Source organism: Propithecus coquereli, unplaced genomic scaffold (genome assembly GCF_000956105.1).
Source record: "Propithecus coquereli isolate 6110/MARCELLA unplaced genomic scaffold, Pcoq_1.0 Scaffold100, whole genome shotgun sequence".
Lineage (NCBI taxonomy): Eukaryota > Metazoa > Chordata > Mammalia > Primates > Indriidae > Propithecus > Propithecus coquereli.
Genome location: NW_012133859.1, coordinates 5,445,158 through 5,454,909, shown reverse-complemented (window position 1 = coordinate 5,454,909; position 9,752 = coordinate 5,445,158).

Genomic DNA, 9,752 nt, shown 5'->3' with positions numbered 1-9,752 from the left:
CAGGGGCCAATGCAAATATGCTGCCAGCAGGCTTTTGAAAGCTTGGAGGGAGTGATGATTCACGCTAAGTGATAAAGATGTATCAACACTGCCATTATGTTTTTTAAAAAAATAAAATATATGTATTTGTATAAATATCATGTTTTGCATAGTTGGTATTATAATATATAATAATTTGCATTAATCTGTGTAGCTGTTAAATAACACATGCTCGAATGGTTAAAATGTGTTTTACTAAATAGTACATAGGCAAAATGTGGAACCGATGTCAAGCTTATAATGTACTCATATTAGGCATCTATACATGAAAAGGGAATAGAGACATTAAAATAAATTAACCTCTTAGGAATCATGAAGCCGTGCTTTCTTTTATAGCAAAAATATCAATAAAAAAAGTGAAATACTCTGGAAATTATTAGGGAAGCCTGACAGTAAGTGTAATGTAAGAGAATAACTATTATAAGAGATTATAAATTTAGTAGACTGCCCCAACTAATAATGATGTTGATTTGAGTTATGCCTTGAATATTACAGAGCATGGGTTTACACTTTATTAGATTGGATCTCATACAATACTGGTCCAATTATAAGCCTGTTTCCCTTGGCTCCATATTGATCCCTTTATACTCTTCTTTTTGATTCCGGGGCTGGGACTTTGCACATTATAGCTTTATTTACCAGCTGACTTCTGCCTGCCCAAATATTTTATGTGTAGTTTAATCTAGTATCCTCCTTCCTATCAGACGGAATTAATCACTGAAATGCTGTGTATTTCACAATTTGTTATTATCAGCTGTTTTCATTTCAAAAATTCTGTGTTGTTTAGGTTTCTTTCACTCCTTGTAATTGATTACCTCAGTGATTTAATAATTCAAGTTTGTATTGCTCAGAAATAAGATACACTGTCAGTATCTAACTGTAAACTATAGTTAGGTGTCTTAAACATATATAAATATAAGAAATAAGATTACTCTGGGGAGATAGCTGGAATGAGAATAGAAGCATAGGAATCATAATGGGAAAATTGGATGTAGAGTAGTTTGACTGGAAAATAATTCTTATTTTCCCTAATAATACTTACTGAATGATAGGACTAAGAATGGGGAAGTTTACCAAATTGTAGAGGATCATTCATAGTGGATTTAAATTTCTTAAAAGTGATTTATCAGACATTGAAAATATCATTGAATGGCACAGGCATCTCAACAATCACTCTCGGAAATTGGATAACATAGTAAATGACAGTAAATATAAGATTTGCATCTGTTGTGTGAACGAGAGAAGAATGCCATTTATACCCATAATAGGTGCTACGAGAACATCCCAGATCTCCCCTTCCAATATGGGAACACTCAGGGTCCAGCTGTTAGGACTGTTGGCTGTAGACACCACGGACCTGACAGTTGCTGCTGTTCCCACACCCAAGGGAGCCCCATCACCCAAGATCACAAAACCTTCCCCAGGATAACCTACACCAATGACTGACTGATATGAGGATACAAAGGACCAGCCGTAGTAGTGATTCAATTCAGGGTCTCTAGGAGACATCAAAGCTCCAGAGCCCCACATGTTCTCAGCTGAGGATCCCATTATAATTACATCACAGTCAAACTTCTCCCTTTGCACTATCATGTGTCCTAATAGTTCTCTTCCTTACAGGCGTTAGTCCAGATAGTACTGGCCTAACTAGATCTGAATGCCAAATATTTCCTCAAATTTGGTTTCTCAGGTGACCATACCTAAGAGACATTGAGCTGGGAGAGGTCCTAGGAATAAGACCCCAAATTATGACTTTGGAGCTGGAGCACCAGCAAGCACGCGGGCAGTGAGGATCTGCTCCCATGTCGAAGGTAGAACACTGTATCCCAGGCCACGCTGCTGTGGGACAAAGGCTAAAACTTTCCCTGCTAGTAAATTGCATTGACAGACTGATAGACATGAAAAAGAATGCCTGATGGGTGGGATATCTCAGGTGCTGAAGCAATTGGGAAAAGTGTTAACTATAAGGACTAAAGGATCAGAGGGCTGTAACTGGGAGGTATCAAGGCATTGTAAGCAAACAATGGAAGGTTCAGAGTGATTTGTTGAGTCTTAAGAACCAAATGTGAAAGCAGGAGGGCCTCCTTGGCTGTTTATAAAGAAATTGTTATCTCCCCTATTTACAGGGAAGGAAAAAAGTAAGGATCAGAATGTAGATGTAACAGAGCTAAGAATAAGGTTGAATCATCAGAACAAGTACATCAACTCTGAAAATGTCAGGGTCCTAATACCAAGTGTGATTCCGAGATTTGGAAAGGAAACAACTGGACTGTGCCCTTTGAAGTATTGAATTTCCCAGACCCTCTGGGCCTGCAAATGGGGTCAATTCTTTTTTTATAAAAATGTAAGGCTCCCCATTTGTTTGAAGATAATGCAGAAACTTCTATAATACCAGACAATATGTGTCTCCCTTCCTCTCATGTCTCCTCCTGGCCACCAGGCTATTAACCGTGGTTAAATAAATCACATATCCTTGTTGTGGAAATGCAGAATCAGCTGAGGAGAAAAGCAACTATGCCAGGAACTCACTGTAGGAGACAGTCAACACTGACACATAGTATCCAACAGAGTGTGCACGGGACAGGATTCTGAGATGGCCAGAAAAAGGGGAGAGAACAGAACGTAAAATTGGATAAAGGAAAGTGCAATGGACTGATGTGTGTATTCCTCCCAAATTCAAATGTTGAAACCCTAGTCCCAATGCAATGGTATCTGAAGATGAGACCTGTTGGAGGTAATTAGGTCATGAGGGCAGAGCCCTCATGAATGGGATTGGTGCTCTTATAAGAGGACAGAGAGCTAGATTGCTCTGCTCTCTTTCAACCATATGAGGATACAAGTTGGCAGTCTGCAACCTGGAAGAGGGCCCTTCCCCAAAACCCAACAATGATGGCATCTGGTCTGAGACTTAGAGTCCCAAGAACTGCGATAAATACATTTCTGTAATGTATAAGTCATCCAGTGTTTGGTCATTTGTTAAAGCCACTCAAACTCACTAGGACAGCAGTTTCACAATATGAAAGCATTACCCAATGACACAGAACTTAACATGCTGACAAAAACCTCAGGGGCCAATGCAAATATGCTGCCAGCAGGCTTTTGAAAGCTTGGAGGGAGTGATGATTCACGCTAAGTGATAAAGATGTATCAACACTGCCATGGCAGAGAGTGGACAGAGTGATTAAAAGACTCAGGAAAATGGAATGCTTCATAAAACCAGAAAATCCAGCAACCATCTATGTTCCATGGTAGGGCGTGAAAGACAGCACATTCTCCAAAACAATTCGTAAATCACAACTGAGAAGGGCACCAGCATCGCTGACAAGCTCATTAGTGGCTGCTTTCTGTAGGTGAGGGCTGAAGGGATGAGATGCTGTTGCTGACTTGGATTTCCTGATAGCAGTGGAGAAAACAGATTTATGAAATCATAGAGGTCAAGAGGTGGTGATTAATCATCAGAAGTAAGGTGAGAAAAATTATTTTAATGAGTAGAAGCATCTGATTGGCATCCAGGGGTGCCTGACCTGCAAAGAGTTCTGAGGATGGTTAAAAAAACACAGCAACCTTGGGACAACAATGACAGGCATTCAACAAAGGCAATGCCTTAGCTATAGGAAGAAATCAAGGATGGACGGTGAGGAAGCTGAATGTAGCTTCCACAATTAAAACAATCACAATAACTTCTCCAATTTTTAACTTGCAGCAGTTTTCAGACTCAGAGCGCAGAGACTAAAGGAGAGTCTAAATCTCCAGGAGAGGGAATTCTACAATGCCATCGCAAATGAATTATGGAATTATTCTACCCAATTTATTCCCAAAGGGAAATACAGCCTTTATAAGAGTATCTATAACTGGAGAAAGGTTGGATTGACCCTTTCTTGGATAGAGGGTCTGAACTGATATTATTACACAGGAAATAATCATGGGCCCCATTAGAGGGGTATATTACTTTTCTACAACAGCTGCAATAAATTATGAAAAATATTTGGTGATGTCCATGCCCTAATCACCAGAACCAGTGAACAGATTATGTTATATGGCAACAGAGAATTAAGAATTGCAGCTGAAATTAGGGTTGCTAAACAGCTAACTGTGAAATTATCTTGGATTATCTGGGTGGGCCCAATGTAATTATTAATATAAAGATCCTTGTAAGTAGAAGAGAGAGGCAGAGAGTCAGGGTCTAAGAAGGAGACACCACTATGTTACAGAAGGAAGGTCAGAGTAATTTGGTGTGAAAATTAAGCCATGTGTTGCTGGCTTTGAAGACAGGAGAATGGAGTCATGAGCCAAGGAATGTTGGGGGCCTCTAGAAGGTGAGAAGGGCAAGGAAATAGATTCTCCCCTGAAGCTCTCAGAAAGGATGCCTATAACATTAATTTTAGCCCAGCGAGACCGATTTTAGACTTCTGACCTCTAGAACTAGAAAATAATAAATTTGTTTTGTTTTGAACCACCAAATTTTAGGGATCCTAATTATTCCATCTTAAGTTTCCCTCCATCCCAAGTTCCCCTCTAAGAAAGAACACAAATTCTTGGTATGTATCTTCAAGTAGTGCAGTAACTTACCACATATCTGAGAATTCTACTCCCACCCATTTGCTGAATGGCTAAGAAGGCTGTCAGCTCTGGGTGAGACACAGAGGAAAGCCCTCTGTAGCCAGTACAGGCTGAAGTAGAAGTACGCCGCCTTTTGAGTCCTACAACCCAGCAGACTGTGCTGCAAGTGTGCAATCTGTAGTAGGATATGATGCTGTGAGAGGTGGTGACAAGAGCCAATAGAAGAATCACAAATGAAGATCACTAACATGTTTTGGAACAAGATCCTGCAATCTGCATTATTGAAATATACATCATCTAAAAAGCAGACAAAAAATTTGGGAGGATTCAGTTCAGAAAAACAAATGGAGCAAACAAGGCCAGATTTACTCTCTGATTTTATGAAACAAAAGTGACAACAAAATATATGAAGAAATAGTCTTCAAGATTTAGACATCAAGAAATGAAGCACAGTTATCCCTCAGAGAAGGGAACCAAGCCAAGGGAGCCCAGTGATTATCCCAGCGTTTCGCCTAAGAGGGTTTGTGTGTATGTATGTCCATATACAGACTTGTACGTGAATGCTTGTAGTAGCTTTCTCTGCGATAGTCAAATGTAGCAACCACACAAATGTCAATCAAAAGAACTTACAAACGAATTGTCCTTTAACCATGTAATGGAATACTATTTAGCAATAAAAAATGATACAGAATACAACACGGATGAATTTCAGTATAACTATGCTGAATGAAAGAAGCCGGACAGAATACAGAACATATTTCCTATGGCTCGATTTACATAAAATTCTAAAACTGCAAATTCATCTCTGGCGACAGAAAGCAGATTGGTGGTTGCTTACACATGAGGAAGATAGGAAGAGACAGAAAAGATGGGTCATAAAGGAGCATGAGGAGACTTTGGAGGTAAAAAGTACTGTTCACTCTCTTGCCTGTGGTGACAGTTTATGAGCATTCATTGTAATTATTTTTTTCCTAGAGAACTACATGTAATTAAATTTGCCAATTTAGTCTGCATTTGTTACTAATTTTACTAAATTTATGTTTCTAAAATTAAAAAGGCAGCTATTTATTTAACATTGTAAACCAAAATGAGAGCCACCGAGAGCCCAGCTTTCTGATGACCACATCTTTCCAGAGTACCATTTTTAATGGAACAGGCACTTATCCTCTTTGAAAAATTTGACTGATAACACACATGAAGATATTGATCTCTTTCAGACAATAAGTCTTTTGTTAGGCCTCCCCTGGACTTCTACCCTGTGGTTCCTTTATTAGGTTTATTTCTCAGGGTGGCATTGTACCACGTTGTCATACCTCTAGCACCCCAGCATTTGTTTATCACTACAGTGCAGAGCTTTTCATGATGCCCTTCCGGATCCCTTCCAAAATATCAGAGGCTAACAAACAAACCATCTTCTTCAAATTGTCATAATGAAATAGAGGAGTGGTGGTAGTGTTGAAGTTGTGGAGAGGAGAAGGGAATGTAAGGAGGACTACCTCTTTTTCACCCATTTTCTTAGTACCCTTCTCTCTTGATGGTTAATGATTTATCAGCTATCTGCTCTGTCATACTTAGGATGATTACCAAATCCTCTTTCACTCTGGCTTTCTCGGATTTTTCAAAGTTACATCTGATGCGCACTCAATGATGGAATTTTTATTCTTGAAAATGTAAAATAAAAACAAAATATATTGTAAGAATAATCTGCATACAGAGTCAGCCGATTGCTTTATATTTTCCTCCTTATCACAATCACAAACAGAACTTTAGCCCCACATTATGCAAATGCTGTGCAAGCTCCAGGTGACTTCACTTCAACATTTGTACAAGAGACAAAAATCACTCCTCTTTCATCACTTGTATTGCTGATGTCTCTACAGCAGGATTAAGGAATAAAAATCATGTTGCATGATTCTAGATAAAATATTACAAATCTTTATGCTTTTATCAAATCATCTGGGGTTATGCTCCTGTTTATTAGAATTCAAAATTTGATACATTATAGCAATGCTATAGAAGTAATAATATTACGCTTAGAATATTTCCAGAAGAAAATGATACACCAACTTCAAATTTTGATAACAAAACTATAAAAATAGACATATCTTGTCCCTAAATATAATAGGACTTCTTTAACAATTTATTTAAAATTATAGTCTGATGATGACTCTATTATTTAATAGAAAGTATCTACCATTTTCTGACAAATTTCTAGTATCTGATATTAAAGTATCAATGTCGAGAGTCTTTTCAGTTAATCACAGTGCATTAAAACAGGTTTAAAAATAATGAACAAATGGACCATTCAGATGGCATGTTCATATAGATAGATTTGATATGAAGGAATACCTTTTCTAAGAGTCACTGACTCTCTCTAAAATTCTTTATCTTGATAGATTTGATAGAATTTATCTTTCTCTTTTGCTTCTAAAACAGACTATTTGCACCCAGCTGCCACCATATATATCCTTAGAAGAGCTTCTTGGTCATATCCAAAATAATTTCCTACTTGTTTAGAATTATAAAGAACATCATTGGTGATCTATTAGATGTGTGGTATTGGAAAAATAATTCTGAATTTAAATTTTCTCATTTGTAAAATGGAAACTATAGTGCCTAATTCATAGTATTATTGTGAGATTTCTATAAAGAAAGAATTATTAGCTGCTATCTATTGAAAAGAAAAGACTTTCAGATTGTGCCTCCCCCCAAATATTTAGCCCTATGCTGTTTATATGCCTAATTGGAAACATTCATCACCTGGGAGAAATCAATTAATTAATCAATATATAAATATACAGCTGATAGAAGAAATAAGTATAGCTAAAGTCTCATTGGGGTCATGGTCTCTTTCCTCTAGGATGATCAAACCAAGGAGAATTTGGAGTACAGTCGTTCTCAAACAACGGTTATTTATACTCTCTCCCCAGCCCCGAGGTTTTTTATTTACTTATTTGATAGTAACATGGTTATTTTTCATTAAAAGTCATATTTATTTATTTTTTTTATTTCAGCATATTATGGGGGTATAGATGTTTAGGTTACGTATGTTGCCCTTGACCCCCCCCTCCAAGTCCGAGTTTCAAGCGTGTCCATCCCTCGGATGGTGTGCATTGCACTCTTTGTGTATGCATATACCCTACCCCTCCCCGCTCCCCCCACATCCAATAGATGTTATTCTTATATGTGCACTTATGTGTTGATCAATTAATACCAATTTGATGGTAAGTATGTGTGGTGCTTGTTTTTCCATTCTTGGGATACTTTGCTTAGTAGAATGCATTCCATATTTAAAATATTTTCTCTTATTTCAAAGGATGTTCAGCCAGTAGCTTTTAAACAGCACATTTTTTTGTCATTCAGTAGGTTAATATTTTAACAAGTCCAGATAGGGAACATTAAACATAAAAAGAAATAAGTAAAAATTACTAATAAACATAAAAACCTTAGAATTCTTTTCCTTCTCTCATTCTCTCCAAGGTTAACTTAAGGTAGTATATGTATATGGAAACATTATATTTTCCTCTTCTTTTGTTCTTGTTCATTAATTTTAAATAGACCTGATTAAACATTTATATCTGGTAAGCTCTCACTTAAAATGAAAAAAGAATTGGAAGAAAAAGTTCTTTATGTTTATGGGAAGGTGGAAGGAAAAAGGCATACAATAGTCCTCCTCATCCATAGTTTTGTATTCAGTAGTTTCAGTAACCCGTGGTCATTGGTCCAAAAATATTAAATGGCAAATTCCAGAACTAAACAATTCGTAAATTCTGAATTGTGCTCCATTCTGAGTAGTGGGATGAAATTGGTAGCTGTTCTTTTTGGTTCCACCAGGGACGGGACTCCTCCCTTTGTGCAGCGTATCCACTCTTTAGATGCTACCTGCTCATTAGTCACTTAGTACCTGGCTCAGTGGTCAGCTCACCTATCATAGTGTCTCAGCGCTTCTTGTGTTCAAGTAACCCTTAATGTTACTTATTAGTGGTATGAAAGCACAAGAGTAGTGATGCTGGCATACTGTTATGATTGTTCTATTTTATCAGTAATTATTGTTGTTAATCTTTTATTGTGCCTACTTTATAAATTAAACTTTATTATAGGTATGTATATATAGGGAAAAAAGTATATATATAATTTAGTACTAAGTGAGATTTCAGGCATATACTGAGGGTCTTGTAACATGTCCCCCACAGATAAAAGGGACCTACTCTATATATGTACACACACAAATAGGTATGAAATACCCAGAGTTAATACATTAAAAAATTCAAGTCTCCAAGCAAAAATCTAGATCACCTACAAAAAAGAGATTATGAAATCAACTTTCCTTTTTAACAATCTTATTTCTATTGTTGATGTTATACATCAGAGAAGAAAAAAAGATTTCTTTTTGTTTTTTTCTCAAAAAAACAGTGTATCTATTACTTATAGAATGAGGATAGGAAAAGGAAGCAGTGGTGAACAATAAATCTGACAACATAAACAGTTTAATAATAAATTGATTTTGATGCCCAGGGCCTATCCCCAGAGATTTGGGATTTACCTGTTCAGCTATTGACTTCTGAGATATCTGTATGTACAGATGAATTTAATGAGCATCTAGGGTGGAGAATCACTAAATGTAATAGAAGCAGCTAAACTCCTAAAAAAAGTAGCAAAAAAAGAAATTAAAGGAACAAGAACTGAATTATGGGAAAACATTGTCAATGGTTAATAAAAGGAGTGGTCTGTGCCTAACCGGTGTGGATGAGTCCTCTCCTAAGCTACAATGTCTCTGTCTACATCCTTACATTGAACAAAATGAACAGAAGCTAAGGCATGGCATTTAGTTTAGTCTTCAATACACACAACCAGAGAAGCTCAAGGACATCTCAAAGGAAAACAGATTTTCAGACAAAAATAAGTAGATCTTCAAATACCATGAAGTACACCTGTCATTACAAAAGACTGTTATCAAATTGAACAATCTTTGAGACAAAGGTCAGAATTAATGGAAGAATAAAGGTCAAGAAATAAAATTGGTCACCTTAACCAGTCTTGGAAATTTAAGGGAGGATACTGGTAACTTAAAATGGAAATAAGAAGTTACGTGTGTGTGTATATATTAGAAGCGATAAACTGATATAGTATATATATGTGTGTGTACGTGTATA